The 23,060-nt window shown below is 37.7% G+C and overlaps 1 protein-coding gene across 1 annotated transcript in view; it reads left to right on the top strand.

Annotated features, from left to right (window-relative positions):
- Positions 1-23,060, top strand: part of PHYHIPL (phytanoyl-CoA 2-hydroxylase interacting protein like) — a 147,587-nt gene that overhangs the window by 47,104 nt on the left and 77,423 nt on the right. The gene's annotated exons all lie outside the window — the stretch shown is intronic.

Below are 23,060 nucleotides of genomic sequence, written 5' to 3'. Positions count from 1 at the left end.
ACGGCGTGGGAAAAAGGTGAGTAAAAACACCTTTCCCTGTGATTGGAGAGGGGCAGGTCATCTAAACATAAATACTAAAGATAAAGATCTAAAAAACCAGCGTGCACACACTTTAACCTTTTCAGTAGCTATACACCCAATACATCTTATCGCATGGCATTCTGGGCAAGAATGATCTGCTTATAAATGAATTGAGAAATAAAAGTATATTAATTTTGATATTAGAAATATAGCATTATACCAGTTATTGATATGCAGCTTGGTACGTATAATCAGTCTACAGTCTGAGAGAGCCCAGATCTCCGGACCATAAGTAGACATTAGTCGAACAATGTAGTAAAGTCTGCCAAGTCATTCCGAGCCGCATCTCTGTTTTGTTTATTTTGTATGTTTTCTTTTCTTCTTTTTTTTTTTCAGGCAAGCCATGGAAATAATAAACACATTATGCAAAACTATGCAAAATATGATACCAAACAAGTGGAAGAAAATGCAGGTAGTCTCAGAATTTTAAGCATCATTAAATCTGAATGCGTGCCTTGTTTTGAAAAGATGAAGTTAAACAGAACCCAATATTCAGGAGTTATGCACTGCGCACACATATATAAAACAGAAACACTATTAATTGAATTTAAAAATGTATCTTTTGTAAAAAGGAAAGGTACACAATAGTTTGTTTGTAAAAGGCACCAAACATATACACCTGGGATCGCGTATGAACATACTGAGTTTGGTAGGATTGTGCTCTACCACATGTTTTTGGTTGGGTCATAGCATTTTGGTGCGTACTAAACAATTAGAGTACAATGTTAATGTTGAAAAAACACAGAATAGATAAAGAGTAAAAGAACCCTCTCCACTCCGTGAGACAGTAGTGCAGCGCTGTATAATAAAATTTAGAAACTCACCCCATTGGAATTTGTTGGGTGGTTCAGCTTGGTTTTACATATATACAAAGAAAAACACAAATGGAGACTATATAGTGCAGAGTTGTTGTGAACAACCCGCTTTTAAATCTTCTCAAAATGTACCTTCCGATGTATGGCAAAGAAAAGGGAAACACAAAGGGATACACACTCTAAGTGAGATATGTAGGCACAAAACAGACTGTTTGAAAATACAGAGTGTGCTCACCTGGCTCAGAGCCTTCCAAACTGGCTCTGAGTATATAAATTTGCATCAAATACAGGGTGACAGCTCCCTTTAGAACCAAGGCAACAATGGAAACTGGATCCACTCGCTTTACAAAAATGCACAAAAAGTGCTGGTTTTCTAACCAGTGGGTGAATTTTGGAGCACCCACCGAGTGTTCAAGCTGCGAATATTGTAAATTACCAAACAAGCAAGCGCCTATAACTCACACATCTGTTTTCTTGTATTACAATGTTAATGTTGTTAGAATGTCACTATAATCTCAAGGTCCATGGAAATATTTTTCGGCATCTTTGGTGATGAGCATTGGGTGGGTACATGACCGCTCGAAAAGATTGCTGCCAGATCAATGTATTGCAAGGAAGAGCTAGAGTGGAGTAAAGTCAGGTTGAACTTCGGTTTTGGATGCCTATGAACTTCAAAGATTATACTAATGGGCAAAGGGACAGTAATAAGAATAACCACATTTAGTTATGTTTATTTGGATATACTTAAATAGTGGACTTCAATTATATCTTAATTATCATTTGATAAGAAAGTGTGGTCTACAATTAAACATTCTAATTCAGTTCTTCCAATACTGTCTGGAGATGCTTTTGAAATTCTGAAAGTCTCTGTTGCCATAACATAATCTCCTCTTGCATTTTGTCAATTAGTGCATCAATTCATCCATGTTTAAAAGTGACATGCTTGAGACAGAAAAATGTAAAAACTGCCGAAAGCGAAATTAATCTCAAAGGTAATTTTCAGCTTGCGCAAGATAAGTAGTCCCACTTGGTATATGCTGTTCTTCAATTATCCTTGCTAATTAAAAAATATAAAAAGTCATGGTTAATTAAAGCAGTTCATATTAAAGGGAAGCTAATGAAAATTTGGTTTAATCATACGAATGTTTTAACTACAGGTTCGGGTAAAAGATGTTTTTTTGTTTGCTATTTCCGCAATTCATGTAAAACATTGTGTTTTTGTTGCATGTTTATATTCTTGGAATACTGGCTTCACTTTTGGTGCTTAGAGTTCTTCTCCCAGCAGTCCTTGCTTTCCTCTACAATTCATATAGACTGAAAAAGGGCATTTTACATCTAATTAATAGGGCCATTCTATGTTACTTTATTCAAATTGCTATAATTATCTCAAGATAGGTACCCCAAACTACACATCAATATTTACCAAGTGCATACTAATTTTGTCATCTGTCCCTATGACTACTTTGGACTTCTTTCCTGGCACCTTTTATTCTTCCCTTTCCTACTCCTCTCCATCTGACCTTCTAATTGTTTCCAGACCCTTTTTTTAGGCATTTAAAGTGGCTCTGTAATCCCCCCCCCCCCTTCTTTATAAAATAATCTCATTGACTGTGTTTGAATTTCACTGAAATTCCCACCCATTCAAAAACTATACTAAGACAAAGAGACTGCTAGATTTCCTTGACTAATCTTATTTCTGGTATCCTCAAACCCAGCTTTGTTTTCTCATTCTATGGTACATTTGGGCCCTAGATTGTTTCTGGCTATTATTTACTTTCCTAGGATAACATTAAGCCCAGCCACCCTAAGCCCAGCTATTCTTTTCTCGTACTGGGATAGTGTAAGTTCAGACACTAGGTGTTGAGGTATATCTACAGTGACCGTCCGGCAGCAAGACAAAGGCTACATAATTAACCAATAAATAAATGTAATTTATTTAAAATGTGTACAGGCTGCAAGTGTTGCAAACATAGGGGGATTTTTTGAATGTTCTGATTGTTTTTAAAAAAAGTCTATGAGGGATTAAGTAATAAAAGACAGTTGAGGATAGGCATAAAATAATGTATGGACCCTTTTAAAATAATGAAATAATCAACAAGCCATAGACACATCAGGCTAATGCAGTACATAATGTGCATTAGCAAGCTGTAGGCATGTGAACATGGAATGTGATTGGCTAGCTGCTTGTTGCTCAGCAACCATCCTTTTCTGGATAGCCTGACACTCAGAAAGTTGCAATTAGTCCCACATCTCTCCAGCATTGTTAAGTAGCCATGAGCCATGTGCACGTGTACCTTGGCCGTTTAACAGTTCTGGGTAGATCCAGGGGTAAGGATTACTGGTCATTAAGTAATAGATCTGGGACTCTAGCCTTTATAACCCCCCTTATCCATGGCTCTGTATGTGCTTGCATGAAGTAGTGCATGTTAGTTGTACGTTATATGATTGCTACAGAGCATCTCCTGCTTACTAGACTTGTTCATGGTGACAAAATCTGTTCCAAATATTAAATTTAGTCAACCGAATTTTACAGATACAGCAGTTCGGCTCATCCAAATATTGTCAATGCAAACAAACTGGGAACCAAAAGGGCACGATTAATGAACATATCACTGCACTACAATATATATATATATATATATATATATATATATTGATAGGCTCATTTTCATACCCTTTTAATGAAGTGAGTTCTGCAAAATAGAATGGGATTTTACAATTCAAATTTGGTCCACAATCAGTCAATATTTACAAGTTTGAGCATCTGGTTACTTTAGAGAATGCGGTTGTGTATTTTAAGCATCTGGTCCAGCTAATTCTTGGTTTATTTCTTTATTATTATTATTTTTTTTATTTTTTTTATTCATTTGATTAAGTGGCTATGCCTTAACCATCAATCATCTATTTTATTTTTTATTTTTACACCACGGACCGAAAACTGAATCAAGAAGCAAACATACCTTTTCACCCGCTGTCCATGTTTTTCATGATGTGTCCATATGGAGCTTCAGTCTTACGGGATTCGGATAACCAGCCGATCGACCAAATTTTGGATGAATTGTGAATCATTTCAAACCAAATGCACAGATCTATTGCTTACCTAAAATAAAAGAGAAAAACGAGTTAGTGATATGAACATGTATGTCCAATATATGCGTACCTGGAAGTTTGCCAGGTTTTTCCAAGAGATACAATGTTTGCAGTTGGTATCGGGGTGAAAGAACAGCCTAACTCTGTGCACTAATCAGAAAGTCCAAATATTTTATATTGACAGGATCACTTCTTTTTTTTCTGGGTACTACCTTCCATTTTTTTCTCTTTTTTTTGTTGTTGCAGTTTTAGTACCCCGAAAGAACAGCATTGGATGTTTTACATATAAATACAGTCATTGCCCCGTATGATGATATGTAGCCACGTAAAATGTATTATAGTACCCAAATTATGTGCAAAGATATATGCATGTATTTTTTATTGGCATTTTTTGTCCCAATCTACTTAGTGGATATAAGACACATGCTATTTTTGAATATTTTGCATGTCCTTACCATACCTTTAGCATAGTTGTCAGACATACACCAATATAAACAGTAAGAATCTGCTTAAAATTCACCTTCAGTAAAAATAAATTAGCAATGCAGATTATGAGAACAATTTGTTCAACATTTGACATGATGCAGTTGACAGGCATTTACATATGAACGCAACCCCCCTCTGGCAGGCAGTAAAATTGTACCCAAGGCATTGTTGTTACTTAACATTATAAATTTTATTTTAGTATACAATTTATTCATAATAAAATCTATTTGGAGAACTTGTTACATTGGCAACTTACATGGTGTAGATATTTTCTATAGAGGCAAATGACCCTTTTACCCAAGTAAACATTGAAATTTTGCGAAAATCACATGTAGTCATGAGATTTTTGTTTGCTAACTTGGCACACCAGAATTCCCTGTTTGCCATCAGTGTTATGGCCGTCATACATTGCTTTGGCAGTGAGCTATAACAATGTGTGTGCATGATTTACGTAGGAACATTGAGAAACATTCTCTGTAGTATTAGATATCTAATCCTGCAGAAGAAGCATGACAATTCTGTTTGGTTGTCCCACCAGAATTCCCATCCAGGAAAATAGTGTGATGGAATTATACTGTGAAGTTCATAGCAAGCTAAATTGTGCAGTTCTCAAGAGAAATGCTTCATAGAAAAAGGCAGATGGCATAATCTCTTGATCAAATTTTTCCATGGATCCATAAATATCTTCTTTGGACACTGTATAATCTAATTTGTCTTAAAGTAAACCTCTCAATGCAGCATTCCGTACAGTGTTTTAATTAATTGTTAAAAGAAAATCTGAACGTGTGACTTATTTTAAGTTGATAGATATCAAATCTTGGTCATCACGCAGATTAATTTCTTAACTTCCTATCCAACTGGCATGGCTTAGAACTTGTCAAGAGTTGTACTGCATATGAATTATTTTACTGAAACACCAGACAGAAAATAACTTTTAAACTTAAAGGGACAGAGAAAATGCAGTGTTTACATGACAGCCTAGTGATAACTCCACTGGCCACTCCTCAGACGGTTACTAGAGGTGCTTCCTGGGGCAGTGCTGCACACTGTGCAGTACTGCCATTCAGTGTCTCCACCCTCTGCATGCAGACACTGAACTTTCCTCACATAGACGCATTAATTCAATTCATCTCTAGGAGGAGATGCTGATTGGCCAGGGCTGTGTTTGACTTGTGCTGGCTCTGCCCCTGATCTGCCTCCTTGACAGTCTCAGCCAATCCACCACTTCTGATAATGTCCGCAGGCAGATCGGGGCAGAGGCAACAGCTTCAAACTTGAATACAAGTAATGTTTTACCATATTTAGGGAGGCCAGGGGGGTCAGGGGAGGCTGTATGGTGGTTTTAACACTTTAGGGTCAGGTATACATGTTTGTCTTCCTGACCCTATAGTGCTCCTTTTAAGATCTTCACATTTCCATTTAGCGTAATATATCTAACGACTTGCACAACAATGACAATTAATTAGATCGACTATGATCTGCCCCCTTTCAAAAATCTCCAGTTTGTTTTTTCCATTTCTTCAACTATTGGATAGACAACTCTATAGTGAGATAACCACTTAAGGGATTCTTTTTAAGCGTAAATAAACCACGCTTGATAGTGACTCTGCAGAAACCAATTCTCACATTAACTTTAATTATATTGCAACACATTTTACACTGTGTTGTGCTGGTGGATGACTGGATTTAAATTTTAGCACACACACACACACATTATTGATGTATTTATTACACAAAATGGGAAAAAAATTTAGCTCAAACTCCCAAAAAGCAACAACAAATTCTAAACGTGATAAGGGTGGAGACAACTGTAAAGAATTCAACGATCTTTTCACCTTGAAGAAAATATATACAGAAAAAGAAACTATATAGCAATACCGATCGAAAAGTGATATGCATATCTCAGTGCTTTAATCTGACATATTTACAAAAGTGTGAGAATTCAAAGTGAATTTCAGTTTTAAGGGGTCACAATAGTCACCAGAACAACTGCAGCTTAATGTAGTTGTGCTGGTGTCTATAGCTTGTCCCTGCAGGCAGAGCAATGTAAACGCTGCCTTTTCAAAGAAATGGCCTTATTTACTTTGGTGCCTAGTAACACCTCTAGTGGCAGTCCTTTAGCATGGAGACGCTAAACGTTCCCCATAGAGATGTATTGATTCAATACATCTCTATGAGGAGATGTTGATTGGCACAGCACAATGTTTTTCCACGCATGTGCAATAGCCTCCCAATGCTTTTCTATGGGAAAACATTGGATTGGTTGAGATCAAGATTAAGATAGATGATCTCAACAATGGAGGCGGGGCCAGGTGGACACAGTAGCGATGAGTGTGGAGTGAGTAAAATCACCTTTTCACTGCTCTGAAAGGGGGCTGGGGATAGTCACTATAAGCTCCCTGGCGGTCTGATTATGTCAGTATTTTTTTATGTTAAGGCGGTACATTGTTTTGTATGTAAATTTGTTGTTTCATATTGTAGGCTTAGAATTCTTAGGAATAACTCACTTAAATCTGCCCAAACAAGAGTCTAGTAGACATCCCAGGTATGATAAAGTTTGAAACACGAAATCATAAATTATAATATAATAAATAATTATAAAAATAATAATGTAATAATAAATTTAATTAATAAGGTAATCAAACTAAAAAGACTGAAATTTGTCCAAACAAGGGTGCAATATTACTAGTTACTGTAATACTAGACACTGCATATTGGTTTAGTAAACATCCTCGGTATAATTTTTTTTTGAAACATTGGAGAGCACAAAGTCCGACATCACAATCAGGACAATGGAACCTGGTTTCCTTTCTGATTTTCTTTCCACTGCCATCTCGCTTTGAGCTACAAACACACACATCCTTGTAGGTGCTGACTTTTTCTCGGTTGGTGGGATGTAGTCCATGAAGTGACGACCAGTCAGGCATTCTGGGTTGACAACGCCAACCGCGCGACGTCCAGCCCTATTTACAGCCATTGATGGTGTTTGGTGGTTTACAAAGATACGTTCAGCAACTTTCCAAATGAAATCAGAATGAACCACAGGCTTGTCACTCTTTTTTTAAACAGAATGTAGGCATTCCATAAGCATTGCTCAAGAAGATGCTTGAAGATTTTCTTGTAGTACCTCTTTTGCTGTTTCCTCATTGCTGGGTAGAATGTAATTGCTTGGTCGACTGTCGACACCTCTCATGGTATTATTGTAGTCTATCACTCCTTGTGGCTTCATGATTTCTTTCCCACCTTTCGTGCGTACCATAACAGTGGAGGTATTATGAACTGTACTTATTAGGCGCACATCTGTCTTGTCACGCCATCGCAGTGCCATCATTTTGCCTTTTTGCCAGGCAACCATTTCTCCAGTCTTCAGCTTCTTATTGCCAAATATTGGCGGCATGTCGCGCCGGTTAGCCCTAACGGTTCCATAGGCATCTGTTTTGTTTTGCAGAAGAAACTCATAAAGTTCAAGAGACGTATAAAAGTTGTCGGTTGTTACGCAATAGCCCTGATTTATCAATGGCTCAGGTTGATTGGCGCAGCACAACATTTTTATGTGCATGTGCAATAGCCTCCCAATGCTTTCCTTTGCTGGGGGACACCAGGGGCTCGTAGGGACAAAGTAAGTGATACTACAGTGCAGTCCTGAGCATGGCTCAGGGTTACCGCTTTTGATACTGAAAATTAACCCCGAGCCACGCTCGGGATTACCGCCAGTGAGATTAAGGAAAAAAGTTGCCGAACTAGAAAAATTCTCTAAACTATGCTAAACTGGCCTTAAATTTGAAATTCACTTTGAATTTATTATGAATTCTCAGCTTAGTAAATATTCATGTAAGTGATACATTCACATATCGGGGGGAAAAGCATATAGAGTGTTAGCAAGCAATGCAACCTTTTGTTATGACAAACTTAAATTCACAGCATTAGACCATTTTACTGGTATAATCCATAAATTAACTATGTGGAAATCTGGCTTCCTACATTAAATAATACATACTGTATAATTTCATATAATTTAGGCTTTCATCTAACAAAACAGGAGATTGTTTGTAATACAGTCAGTAAAGAAAACAGAAGAAGGCAAGCCAAGGCATAGCAGGGTGGGGTAAGGGTTGGTGGCATGTTTTTGAAATACTGTGCATCAGCAATACTGATTAGTGAGCAATAAAGATTAAATGAACCATAGCACAGGGAGTGGGCTAAGTCTGCATCTATGTGACCTTGAGCAAATTGCTAACTCACAGTGTCTTAAAGACAGTGAAGAATAAGGAGAGGGAACAGCAGGTTTTGTAAAATAGGATATTTTAACCCCTTTAATTCCAGTTTAGGAAGTTGCTTATTTTATCCAGAGGGTTACAATTTAATAATCACTGAGATTGTAAACCCTGGATGAGAGGGATCGCCAGCCCTAATGAATATATGTGCCACATAAAATGTCTATTGCACTTCCGATAACACCTGTATTTTACTAAAATGGAGTCTGTGCATAATGTAAATAAAAGAAATAAACACACTCACAAACATAATATTCCTGCAGACACATACACAGCAATAAATAGTTTATCAATTAAAATAATTGGATTTAGGACTGATGTATAAAATAAAATTTATTTTTTTACCCGTTTTGCCTTTCTGTTCTGAGATTGTATCAATTTACTACTTAAAGTAATGGTAATTTCAACAATATGCTCTTATATTCATGTGTTCACTTACAACCAAGTAAATGCATGCCTAAGGCACTTTTCTGTTAGGACTATCAGCAGTCATATATCTCAATGTTAAATATTAAGCAATTTTATAATAACGTCTGTCATTAACCTGCGGTACTAATTCAAACGATACTGTGTCTAAAAATGCAGGTGTTTTCAATCCAATTGAATGTGAATTTACCTTATATTTACCCAAACGTATTAAAGGGACACTACAGACCCAAAAAAACATTTTAGCTTGCTGAGGTGCTTTATGTGTGAACAGTGCATCTTCTTTTTTTTATTTTGCAAAAAGTGTAGATTTTAAAAGAAATCGTCACAAAAAGTATATATAATATATATTAAAATCCAGAATTTAAAAATGAAATGTTTTACCCACTCTGGGTTTTAATATATATTATATATACTTTTTGTTTATTTAATAAAGTTTATCCATGTAAATTTAATTATTTTGAATTTATTTGGTATATACTTTATTTTACTTTAGTTTCCAGAATTTTATTGTACTTCCAGGCCCACATATCCCAGGTGGAGATTATACCACTAAAGCTCCACTACACTAGAGCAGGTTCATGCTCTAAAATATGTGAGTAAAAGACCTACCATTTTTCTAGAAGAAAAGAGTGTATGAGACATATTACGCTATTGGATGCTCTTGTTTATGTCTATACATATTGCACTCTACCAAGGAAAGTACCATCACCACTGCTGAATATACCATCATTACTGCTGTATTTATATCCTTAGACGGGGATTATGCCATCCACGCCTTAAACAGCAGAACTCTATATAGCTCTTGAAAGCGTGAGTGTGCCTTCGCTACAATATATTACCCCCAAAAAGTTAAAAATACTACCCTTAAATTGTTTCTCTGTTTTTGTCTTTTTGAGAGACCCATCTACCAACAAGATCCTGTTGTATTTATCTATGTATATATTCATATTTACATGTGGCTTTACTAAACCATTGGCGCTGACTATCTCCTTTTTCTTTTTAGTACAAATATATTGTCTTGATCCATGTGTTTGATATTCCAAGCATGATTACAATAGTATCCATCAGCTACAGTATCCAATTCATGCTTATAGGAGCTTGTTCACTGCTTTCTATTATCATCAATAACATGGTGTACTAATAGGGAAATAGGGAAGGGCGCAGCTGTGCGTCACTGGTGCACCATTATCCTAGATTGATGAACAACAGCTGTAAAAATCACTTCCGTTTTAGATGTGTAACACATGCTGGGTTATTCACTTAAAGCAGAGATGATCCTCGGATGCTGTAGAACTACAACTCCCATGATGCTTTGTTTGCCTTTAAAAGGCCTTGAAAATTACAAAGCATCATGGAAGCTGTAGTTGTAAAATATCTAGGGATCTACCTTTTGGGAACCCCTGACTTAAAGGAACTTTTCAGACACCATAACAAAGAATGTCATCTCAATTAAGTTGTTCTGGTGCCTGGGTGTCATTTGTGTCATCTTACCTTAAGATGTTAAACCATTTACAAAACATTGAACTCCAAAATTGTGTAAATGGCACCCGTCAGCTCTGATCATCTTCTTACCGTAAAGTACTCATCTTCAAATGGCTAAAACTCTTACGGTACGATGGCGTCCAGAACCTCCAGGCACTATAAAAACTTAATAAAGATGGCGCCCAGAACCTCCAAGATCCACAGCAACTAAATAAATATGAGGTAGGAATGGTTACTAGAGTGTTCCTGTCTTTAACTTGGCTATTACTTCAGGTAATTTGACCTAAAGTTTGAATTCACTTTAAATACACATTAGGTGCTATACTGCTTAGTCTACATCAAAGATAATGTAATTGGTTCCATACAAATGTATTTTGTTACATTATTTCTAGATGTCAGTGGACTGTGTTCTTTAGAATGCACGTCATTACATTTTTGGATTAGCATTAGAGGGATTTCTAAAAAACAAAAAAAAAAAAAAAATGCCACCATACCTCTTCTGCAGGCGGTATGCAAAAACAAAGAGATCACAGGGATGACAATACATAGGAAGGAGTTTAAGGTTTCTGCTTTTGCGGATGACCTTCTCTTTACACTAACTAACCCTACACAATCTCTCCTACATTTCATGACAGAGATCACTACGTACAGCAAATTCTCTAACTTCAAAATAAATGTGGAAAAGTGTGAAATCCTCAACCTAACAGTTAGGGAGGAGGAGATGAAATCCCTGAAACAAACCTTTCCATATCATTGGGCAGCTAAGTTCATCAAATATCTAGGTGTGAACATCACTCCCTCGTCTGGGGATCTTTATGAGTAAAACTTTCCACAACTGATAAATTCCATTACATCAGCCCTGAAACTATGGGACAAACCCCACTTCCGTTGGCTAGGCAGAGTCAATATCATTTCAATGAATATCCTCCTCCGAATACTCTATTTTCTAAACACAATCCCTATCTGGATGCCTGGAAAGTTCTTTAACACACTCCAATCCATAGTTACAAAATTCATATGGGCAGGTAAAAATCCCAGACTGGTATGCCACATCTTCACACGCCCAAACGATAAGGGAGGAGTGGGCCTCCCCATATATTACATTACTACTATGCCATACATATTTCAAGGATAATAGACTGGTCTGTACAGCCTGTATCCAAATTGTGGATCCAGATTGAACAGTCCTTTTCAGACACCCCTCTACAAACCCTACCCTGGGCATATACGGTATCCAAGGAATATCCCACCCTCGACCATCCTACAATCACCACCACCATAGAGGTATGAAAGAAAATACTTCCACTGGAGGGAATGTCACCATCTCCTTCACCTAGATACCCCATTTATCCCATCGGGTTGGTATCTCACGCGACAGATATCCACCACTTTGACCCAACATCGTCCCCCTTATGCTGGAGGTGTGAAAAGTCAAGAGGTGACCTACTTTACCTCTGGTGGACTTGTGAGAGGGTCCTTGACTTCCCGGCAATTGGTTGGGGAGACAATAGAGACCTTAACTAGTAAGCATCTTCCACATGTGGCGGATGCTTTATTGTTCTTCAGAGTAAACCTGCCTTTGACTAAGTTAAAATGCTTACTGATTTATTTCATGCTTACTGCAGCGAAGGCCACCATCACATTGTGTTGGAAAACTAAACGGAAGCCAACTGAAAGGGAATAGTTCATAAAAATGGAACAATATCGAGTTCTTGAAGAACTAAGGTGGAACGTGCTAGGCAAAGCCACTAAATACAAACTTATATGGCAACCATGGATGACGTATTTGACATCCACTTAATACCATGACCTGACGAAACCCAATACCTATGGCAAAGATAGTAATACAGGCCCTTTGGGACAGAACTCCCCCCTCCCCCAAATTTAAATAGGGGACCAAGGCCACACATCCAGGCAAAACCAACACAAATGCCACAAAGGCCGATATAAAAGTCACTTCTATGTTTATGCTACTACCGTTATGAAACTTTTCAGATATCTGTAACTTCAATGTAGATTGAATATGTATTGTCAAGTGATGTTTCAATGTAATACATTTTAGATCCAACTTTGTTAGCATACTGGAAACACTGTTATTCTTAAAACGTCTTATCTGAAATGTTATATTGTTAAATGCCTTGTTTCATGATGACAAATCTTAAAATAATAAGAAAATAATATATTTTTTTAAAAATGCCACCATGATACTGTTCTTGAGAATACTATACAAAATATTATTTACAAAGCAGAATACAAACTTCCTGACTCATTGAAGAATGTGTTCTACGTTCAGATTATAAAATCACTGATTAAAATGTTCTGGTGTTATTTTTGTTCACTTTATCCTTTTAATAATGGAAAGACTGATTGTACAATTCACTAATAATAATAAGGTTATTGTGACACACCGAGAAAGAAAATAGAACTATTTTTAGGTTTTAAAAGCAATAATGTGTTAGCTACTCTTTCAACTACATCATTGTTATCTAAAAAGTGTTAATTTCTAAGTTCTGTAAATAAAAATTAAATTTAAATAGGTGATATTAAAACTAAAAAATGTATTACATTTTATCTTAAATTTGAATCCTATTCTATAAACAAAGAGTTCTTTATTGAATGGTCAGAGAAAATGAAATTAAGCCTATTCACTATTCAGTTTAATTTTATTTTTGAGTGTTTTCAATAATTATCTTGTGACAAGGGGCTGTTTGTACTCATCATTATTTGAATTCAAATTTCTCCAGTTCCCTGACTGTTTCCTTTTCAAATAGGTTTTATTAAATAATTTTTCAAATATTTTAATAAAAAAAATAATAACAATAAGAGAAAAACGTAAAAACAAGGTATGGGAAACAGGGAAGGTGGGTATCCTTCCACAACTATATAAACATACAATATATGTATGCTTATAATTTTAGAATATATAATAAATAATCAGAGCATATCCATTAAAAAAAATTATATTACCTTGAGTCAACATAAATAATGTGATTTTGGATAAATGCTAAAGAGAATGTGGTGGCACGCTTACCATGTCTTATATTTGGTGGTTTTGTCCCCCATTAACTAAATATTGGAGAGCGATTCACAAGCTAGTTGAGATGGTGGATTCATCGGACTACGTTTTCTCACTGTCAAACTGAAAAAAATTAAACATAAAATGTGTTGTTACAACAGCAATGTAGAAATATCTTCTACATGTGTTCCATCTTTCATCAACATGCTTTCAAAAATAGTACACATCCATCCTTGTTATCATTAAATTTTAGGGTTTTTAATAGCAATCATGTCTTCTATTACCATGATTTTTTGTTATGTAGTAGTTGTTTTGTGGTATTCAGGTTTCTTTTGTGGGGGTTATATCTTCATGGAAAGTACTTCTAAGATGATGTTTAGTATGATAAGTATGATATCACGCACTTCCTTTTATAATTATTATAGGAAGGCAGGGTTGGTATGTTTTATTAATTAACTTGAGTGGGTGTGAACTTGTAATGTGGGATATGTGGCTACAGATTTGGAGACTTCCATACCCACCTGCGGTTCAGGTTCACATATTTACTTTGAAGCAGAAAACCAGTTATTCCTTGTTGCTCATTTTTGGGTTTTAAGGGCAGAGTATTGGGGCAAACGGACTTGGTTATCACCTGGTCTTAGTGTAGGTAGGGACCTTGGGACTGGGCATTTCCTGGTCCTTTCTTCAGTGACTCAAGATGCTTTGGTGTTGGCATGACGCCATGTGCATTTGTGTTCTTAAATCTTACAGAATATGTTTAGTAAAAACTGACAGCATTTTTTTTAGCACAAAAAAGATGGTCTGTCTCTCTGGCATATACATTTGCAAAGCAAGGGAACTAATCTGTAGAAAGTCAAGAAACCGAATAACATGGTATATAATAAATAAGCTCTTAATGCTTGAAACGCTACCAATGTGTTGCAGAGGTGCACCAAAAAAATTAACTCAAGGGAGAGCCCTGTACATAGTCCTTAAAATGGACCAATCTGCTGACGTGAAATGGTGTTTGTTTGGATTTTACATGTCCTTATATTTTTGACTTTTCCATAACTTCTTACCTATCGTAGTAAATTCCTAACATGTCAAAACAAAATACATGGGAGGAATTTGACAATTATCTCCTAATATCAGATACTCATAAGAATTGTGTTTGGGCATGCATGCTTAAATCATTTTGTGTTTCCTTATAATGAATAAAATGGTGTTGGCATTTGAATCGATTAAACTATTATCGCAATTTTAATTAGGCATTTAACTGATGTAAATGTGGCAATCACTAATTTTCACATAACCAGTGCAGTAAAGGGCTTAATTAAATATATATCTACTAAATGATATTACTTAAAAAGAATGAGCAAAAAAAAATAATATAATGTAATTTAAATTACATCAAGATATTCATATAGCAGTTTGACTTTTCTCAGACCCATTGTATTCCTGGAAATGATTTTTAAAGGAAAATACATGGTCGGAAAATGTAAAACTAATCTGGTTATGTCAAACAAATTAGGCAAATCAATACAGAATAATGATAACCATACATTGTCTTAATCTATTAATTTTTGTGTATTTTTTAAAATTAATATTCCATGACTTTTAAAACCACACTGTTGCTGTAATCATGCATGCCTTTAATAAAACAAATGTAAAAAATAAAAATAAATCACATACTTTAAATTCTACAGACATTTGTCACTTTTACTAATGCATGTGTTCACTTTTAATAAGCATCCTTAAACTATTGTTTGATACATTGCCCTAGTCTTGCAACTGGTTATGCTAGAGGCATTTTGGAGAAACTATCTGCCTTTGTGCTCTTTACTGAGTTTCAAAAAATGTGCAACATGTTACAAATAAAAAACAGCAATTAGTAAGAATAAGGAATGCGGGCAGTTGATAACTCAACCATCAGAATATACTTATATACTGCCATTTCTATTAAAAAATGTCACCATTTAATAAAGCATTCAAAATCTCCTATAATTTGTGTTATCCCTTTTTCATGCAATAGTCTGTTTTCTCGTAAATTTATATGGAAGATTTAGCAAATTACATCATAATCCAGTCCAGACAAGACAGTGCCAGTACAAACCTTGCAAATGAAGAGAAATAGAATCATGGTTTAATTTCTCCCCTTTCCCGTGTACGTTCTCTGTGCTGACTGTCACTGGAAAGGACAGCAACATTCTTGGTCATTCTTGGAGGAAAGTACGGGAGCTAAGATGGTAGCCCCCAGTTGCAGGATAAACAGGTGTGGATTTATATATTGTATTTTCTTTTTCCCAACCAACAAATGCATATTTGTTCAACATAGGAAAAAGAAAACGTAATATTAAAAATTCTGGGCTGTGACAGTTCCCCTTTAAGTCTCTTTATCTAAAGGTTTTCATAATTCACCTGGCCAGCCGCCTCTATCAAACTTCCAGTGTTATCTGTCAGGAAGTAAAATAGAGTCAATTAAAAGGAAATTAACATGGGAAAAAAAGACGAGTGGCTTTCAAACATGGCAGTTGTGGTCTAAATTGGTGGTTTCCAAACCAGTCCACCAGTCCGAGGAAACCACTGGTCTAAATGTTGTTTCAGTGTTGTCGGCCTCATGCAACTTTTTGCTCAATTCTCAGCTTTTTCTGTGTTCTTGTCTTGACACTTGTTAAACATTCAAAAATGGAAATAGGTTCATCTTTAAATGCAGTTTGATTTTTAAAGAAAAAAGATAAAGCTGATTTTAGAACTTGACATCTTTTATATATTATAATAAATCATAGAGCTGAAAAATAGTGGATAAAGGACATTTAGATGTAAATAAAGACAAGTAAGAATCCATACAAGGTACAATATTTCTGTTTACGGTATGTATTAATTATATAAATAAAGTTGAGTTTGGAAAATTTATAATTACCTTTAAATATTCTATAAGTGCATACCGGTAAGGTTTCTTTATTAGGCTTTACGTACTTACATTCATATACTCAGAAATGGACACACACAGAGACACATGGATATACATATACACAGAAATGGACACACACACAGACACATGGATATACATATACACAGAAATGGACACACACAGAGACACATGGATATACATATACACAGAAATGGACACACACACAGACACATGGATATACATATACACAGAAACGCAAATTCATGGGCACATATAAACAGTCATGCAGGAACACACACAGACTCATACACATACATACATAATACCCTCTAAGTGCAATTAATACATACGAGGACCTCACAGGGTATTCTAATTTAGGAACATCAAAAAAATTGAAGGTGAGGCTGTAATATAGTATGATATATAGAGAACTTGTTTGTATTTTGTCATTTTTTTTTTTGTTTTTACAAATACAGTAACTCCAATAGATGTACATTACATCTCAATTGTAGACAAATGTAAAAATAAAAAAACATTCCCTACTTAATTGTTTTATGCTGACACATTTCAAACAATGCAGAAGATCTCTCTATGCACTAAACTGATTGCAATACCATCACGAATGAATCATATCATCTGTTATTGGTACCTGCACCAAAAGTTTGATGGCTTTCAATCTTAGAATTGTTAACTTATAAACTCTTTTTCTCCCTTTAAACGATAGTTAAAGCTTTGCAATAGAACAGGGGTAAGCAACCAATGGTACGTTTGACATGCATGGCACTTAGGGTGCCTTTGCACGGCACTCATGGCTGCCAGTGCCAAACAGTCTCTGGCATATCAGGAGTCCCAGTGGGACTTCAGATATCTGCTAGTGCAAACCGAGCAGTGGTGAAGGGCAATCCTCAATTTACGCATCGCATTACTTAGAGGAAGTAATCTCAGATCACTTCCTTCCAGCCCTGGTGAACAGAACTCAACACTGGAGTAGAGGAGCACGCATCACCTATCGCAGCTCATGCACTTAAACTAAACCTAGCCATCCTGATCCCCACTGGACCCAAGGGAAGCTACCCACACGTGTAGATATTCACAGTGCTGCAGAAGAAGCCTCCTCTCATACAAATTATACAAACAGCCCCCACAAACACACACACAATCCTCACAAACACAACACCACTGACAATGCACACACACGCACACAACCCAAAAAAGCAGCCTCTCACAAGCAATACCATAGGCAGCCCCACACATATAAACACCACCAAACACACAATGTGACATATCATCCAACACACAATTCCACAAGCAGCCCCTATACACAGCCCACATTCATTGAAATAATACACAATGCCACAAACTGCTCATGAACAAATACAACATAACAGCCCACATACACACAAATACATTACAAAACAACTGCAGCATCCAAAAATAACACAAGCACAATACAGCACCATACACACCTCAATTTAAAAAAAAACTGTAAGATCTTGTTTTGACACAGTACTACTAAAAGGTTGCCTACCCCTGCTATAGAACGTAAGCGTATCACATATATTACATTTACACCTTGCAATTTTATGACGCCATTATTTCCATTCAGACCTATCAGACATTATTCCTCCTGCTTTACTGCTTGGCATTGAATGTTGCTGTGATTGATAGATTTATTAGCATCATTCATTACCTACAATGCTTGTGAATGTCCCTACGAATGAATTAATGTTGAGATGTAGCATTATTAAGCTCCCTATGGCTGCGTTATTACTTAGTCCTCTATGAAACATTTTATTCTCTGATAGGTTTTTGATGCTGTTTAGTGAATGATTTTACTGATGACCAGCTGTTCCTCTTTCCTCTCAGCTTTTTACTTTCTCAGATTGAGTAGAGATAAGAGATCTCCCATAACTATTCTTGCTTAAATAGTTGATCTTTAATATTTTCAAAAAGTTTCTCTGTAAAACACATTATTTCTCTTTGACCACAAAGCAGATATTTATTCCTGAAATTGTAAATTGTTATTTGGAAAAGCTATATTTTTCAAGAAAAAAACGTATTGAACGCCAAACTTCACAAGTTTTTTCTTTCAAAGTTACATTTTTGTTGAGTCAGTGAGATGCAATCAACGCTGATTCAAGAGAGTCACGCAGTTCCTCTAGCTATTTAAGCCCCATATTGATTTTTCAATTCTCTGATTCCATCTAATTTTAAGTATGCTTTTCTAGAAGACTTTGCAGGTCATTGACGTAAACTATATGACTGCATGTTCAAAAAACCAACGTGACATAATGGGTGCTTTTTGACATGATATGTTATCCCGCTAGAAGTATGCATTCGAAAATGAGTGGCCATAAATAGGTTCCTACTTTACCGATAATCTTCTGGTACTAAGAAGAATACATGTATTCCTGACACTATAGTTTTGAAACTGCCGTTTAGGTCCCTGGCCCCCCTTGTCTCTGGTGGAAAAGGTGGAAAACTCAATTTTGTTCCAGCGTAGCCTAGGTCCGTCCCTGCTGGCTCCGCCCCTGCTCCACCGCCTTGGCTAAAATCATCAAAATTGATGATCTCAGCCAATCCAATGCTTTCCCATAGGAAAGTATTGGAAGGTTATTGCACATGCGCATTTATTCATGGACATGCACAACAAGAAAACACTGAACGTAAGTGCTGCACACTGTGCAACACTGACCTAGGAAGCACCTCTAGGGGTCATCTGAGTGATTGCAACTAAAGGTGTTCCTAGGCAGTATTGTAAACACTGTCTTTTCTCTGAAAAGGCAGTATTTACATTAAAAAGCCTGCAGGGACATAGAAACATAGAATGTGACGGTAGATAAGAACCATTCGGCCCATCTAGTCTTCCCAATTTTCTAAATACTTTCATTAGTCTCTGGCCTTATCCTATAGTTAGGATAGCCTTATGCCTATCCCACGCATGTTTGAACTCTTTTACTGTGTTAACCTCTACCACAAAGTTGTGTCAAACAGTCATTTAAGCCTAAGAATAAAGTAATTGCTGTGAACAGACATGGAGCACGACTGAGACGTAGCAAGCATATCGATCGCTTTTCATCATGTATTGGTTAAAGCTGTTTCGACAGCGGGGTGTGGAAAAGCAAACTGATCAACAGACTTGCAGCCATGTGACCAAGCCAAACGTAGTTGGCAGGATTCGAACCTGCGTGGGGAAACCCCAATGGATTTCAAGTCCATCGCCTTAACCATGGAGTAGACATCAGAACCACTATATTAGACTGTAGTTGTTCTGGTGACTACAGTGTTCCTTTAATAGCTAAACATTGCCAAAACAGAGCATTCTTATTTAATTGTAATCCCTCTTGACAATTACAACCAAAGTTGAAGATACCAAATATTTCTTCTGTCTCCAAAAAGGGAAAATAATTTTGGAACAATCTCAATCTCAGCAGTTTCTTTCATGAGGACATTGAATGTAACCCTCCCTTGTCTCATGAGATGATGCTCAGTCCACAATAAATTCAGGGAAATCTCACGCATTTAATTTTTTTTTTTAAATTCTTTATTTTTATTGTGCAAGAGTGGACAAGTCGTCTTGCACCGTCACAATAACGAGTGCAAGAACCTGCATTCAACACAATGAAGCAAAATACATACAATATTAACCTTCATAATCTAACACTTGCTTCGTTCCGCTGATTCAGCACATTTTTTGTAATACATTATAAAACATTTATGCTAAACGTTGTTGGGATATATGATTGTACATCCTGGAAGTTGGCCTGTATATGCCTATAGGCCTGGTAACATTTGAAGGAACTAGAGATGAGCGTTTAACAGTTGGGGGACAGTGCTGCTGCCTATTATTATGCCAGAGAGGGCAACCGGCAAACATGACCACGCTGCTGAACGCGTTTTCACGACATGATGCCAGTGTGGCGTGATAGTGCATACAGCACTGTGGTAAATGAGAAAACTTATAGGGGTAACCTATCCGACCTTCTTAGTGAAATAAGTTGAGTGCTTGTGGCCCAGCCCTCTTATGTGTAGTGTGGTTCCGTATGGTGTTCGGTGTAACTTCTCATGTAATGTGAGGGTTGTACGTTGTACATATCGGCTTAAGTATTCGTTCGACTCGGCGGTATTGCCCCTTGTATGTGTCTGCTAGGTGTGTGGCTAATATTTATGAGCTATGTCAATGTCTGGAGTTCGTAGTAGTTTTGTTGTGAGTGGCTTGGCCTTCAGCCTTATAAGTGTCGCTGTGCAATGTTATGTGTCGCTGTACCTACATTGCCTGTTGTTGCCCAGGTTTGGTACCGCCGTGAGGTATACCCCGGTGTCCCGAGTATATATTTACTGCCAAGCTCGTTATGGACGTCCCGGTAATAAGTTACATACACTGGGGACACATGGGGTATGCAGGGTTGGGGCATAGTCCTCACAGGGGGTGGGCTAATATGCCTTTAAGGCTACGGATTATGCATCGTAAAATCCGAAATAAACAACCGCGGCCTGAGACCCATTCTACTACTTAGGTGGTGCTTAAGCTAGGTAAGTCTTCCATTTGTCAGGCAAATGCTAGGGTTTACAGTGAGAGCAAATTAACCGTCTACTGTCGTGAGGTTACTTTGAAAAACAAAAAGCAAAAAGACAAACGGATTAACATAGCTTGAAGGAAAAGAATAAAATTAACGGAAAAAGAAAAATTATAGTGATAAAAATTGTCATTTGTGTGGCTATATTGCCAGTAGTATTCAAACCGTTCATGTTGCCACTTTACGGCCTGGCGTGATTTTAGTAGTGTGCACCTGGGTTGGAGTCCAGCTTCAAGTGGTAGCCTTGGCGTACGGGTCTGAAGGCCTCTCCCGGGGGATAAACTCCGGGGCATTCATGGCATCTCTTCCTAGTGTGATTGTGCGGCCTGTTGGGCACGGCGTGGTTGTGAGCGAGTCTGTGGGTAAGTTGAGCAGGCCCAATATCGCCACCGCTTCTTGCATGTCCCTGATAATGTGTTTGGCTTCTCCTTTGTCAACGTGTATGGTGCGGCTGGGTCCCCAGCGATATCTGATGTGATGAAGCCGAAGTAGGGCCGTGAATGTGTTCATAGATCTTCTCCACGCTAATGTCCCGCCAGAGAGGTCTGCGAAGAAGGAGAGGGTCATCCCCTCGAAGTGGTAGGTGGTTTGATTTCTAGTGGCGTCCTGCACCGCTCTCTTGTCGTTGGCGGACTGAAATTGGACTATTAGGTCCCTCGGGGCAGTCGGCGGGGCCTTCAGAGGCTTTGGTGTGCGGAAGAGGCCCTCCAGGGTGATCGCTTTTGCCGCTTTAGGGGTCAGTAACTCTGCGAGGAGCCGTCTAACAAAGTGCGGGAGTTCTACGTCTGGCATTGAGTCGGAGACACCCCGGAGCTTTAAATTCTTTCTTCGGCTCTTGTCTTCCTGTGCTGAGATATGTTGCTCATGCTGCCAGGATTTTTGTTGTAGCGCCCGGACTGCCGCTTGGAGGTCCGCTAGCTGGGTGGTGTGATCTGTGGAGGAGGCTTCCACTGCTTTCAGCCTCGTTGTTAGGCCCTGGATGTCACCTCTGATGTGGGCCACCTCGGCCGCAAGTTTCTCGTGGTGGGTCGCCATTAGGTCTCCGATCGCCTCCATGGTTACTGGAGTGGGGGTTTTCTTGTGAATTGGCGCCTGTGTGGGCACTGGGGCAGGCTTAGCCACCACCGAGGTACTCCCGTCGTCGTCTGAGGAGCCCTCTGTGAAATCGGAGCAGCCGCCATGTAAGTATGCCATCTTGGCCTCCGCCGCCTCGTGCGCTTGCCGCCACAGTTCCCCGATATCCCTGTTTTGGCGAGGGCTATCGGGTTTAGCTTTTTTGTTTTTCCGACCCATCTGGTTCGTGGGGGTCTTAGGCGCTCTCCTGGTGGTTATAAGCCGGGTGTGAGAGCCCTTATTTCGCGATTTATTAGCTGCCTGGCCCGGAGGACTGCGGCCATGCGACCATCCGCTTCAAGCTCTTGGCTCCGCCCTCCCACGCATTTAATTTTTAACATGCCTTTTTGACAATATGGTGAAGGAAAATCCTCAGGTTTCTGCTTGGATTTTATTGTCCCATGTTTGTGATGTGGTTTTGGTTCACCATATCATTTCACTGTGATAAACTCCTATTGTTATTTGCGTTATCTATTCCTTTATATATTTATGAATTGCTTCTTGATCCAATGAGATATCCGACTGCCATTCTGGGCTTAAGAAGGAATTTTTTTCTAGTTTGTTGCCAAATTTTTTGGAAACCTCTTCAGACTGGGTTTTTTGCCTTCTTTTGGATCGACGTCAAAAACCGATATGAGAAAGGCTGAACTTGATGGATTCATGTCTATTTTCAACCTTGTAACTATGTATTTTTTAAGTAAAATATAGAATTCTGCTTGCGAGCAATGATAGTGAATATCATGTATCTTCCTACTGATTTTCAAGCGTTACTCGTTTTAGGCTGTCATCTAGTAAACTGACAGTAAC

Source organism: Pelobates fuscus, chromosome 10 (assembly GCF_036172605.1).
Source record: "Pelobates fuscus isolate aPelFus1 chromosome 10, aPelFus1.pri, whole genome shotgun sequence".
NCBI classification, from domain to species: Eukaryota; Metazoa; Chordata; class Amphibia; order Anura; family Pelobatidae; genus Pelobates; species Pelobates fuscus.
This window is presented reverse-complemented; position numbering and strand designations above follow the sequence as displayed.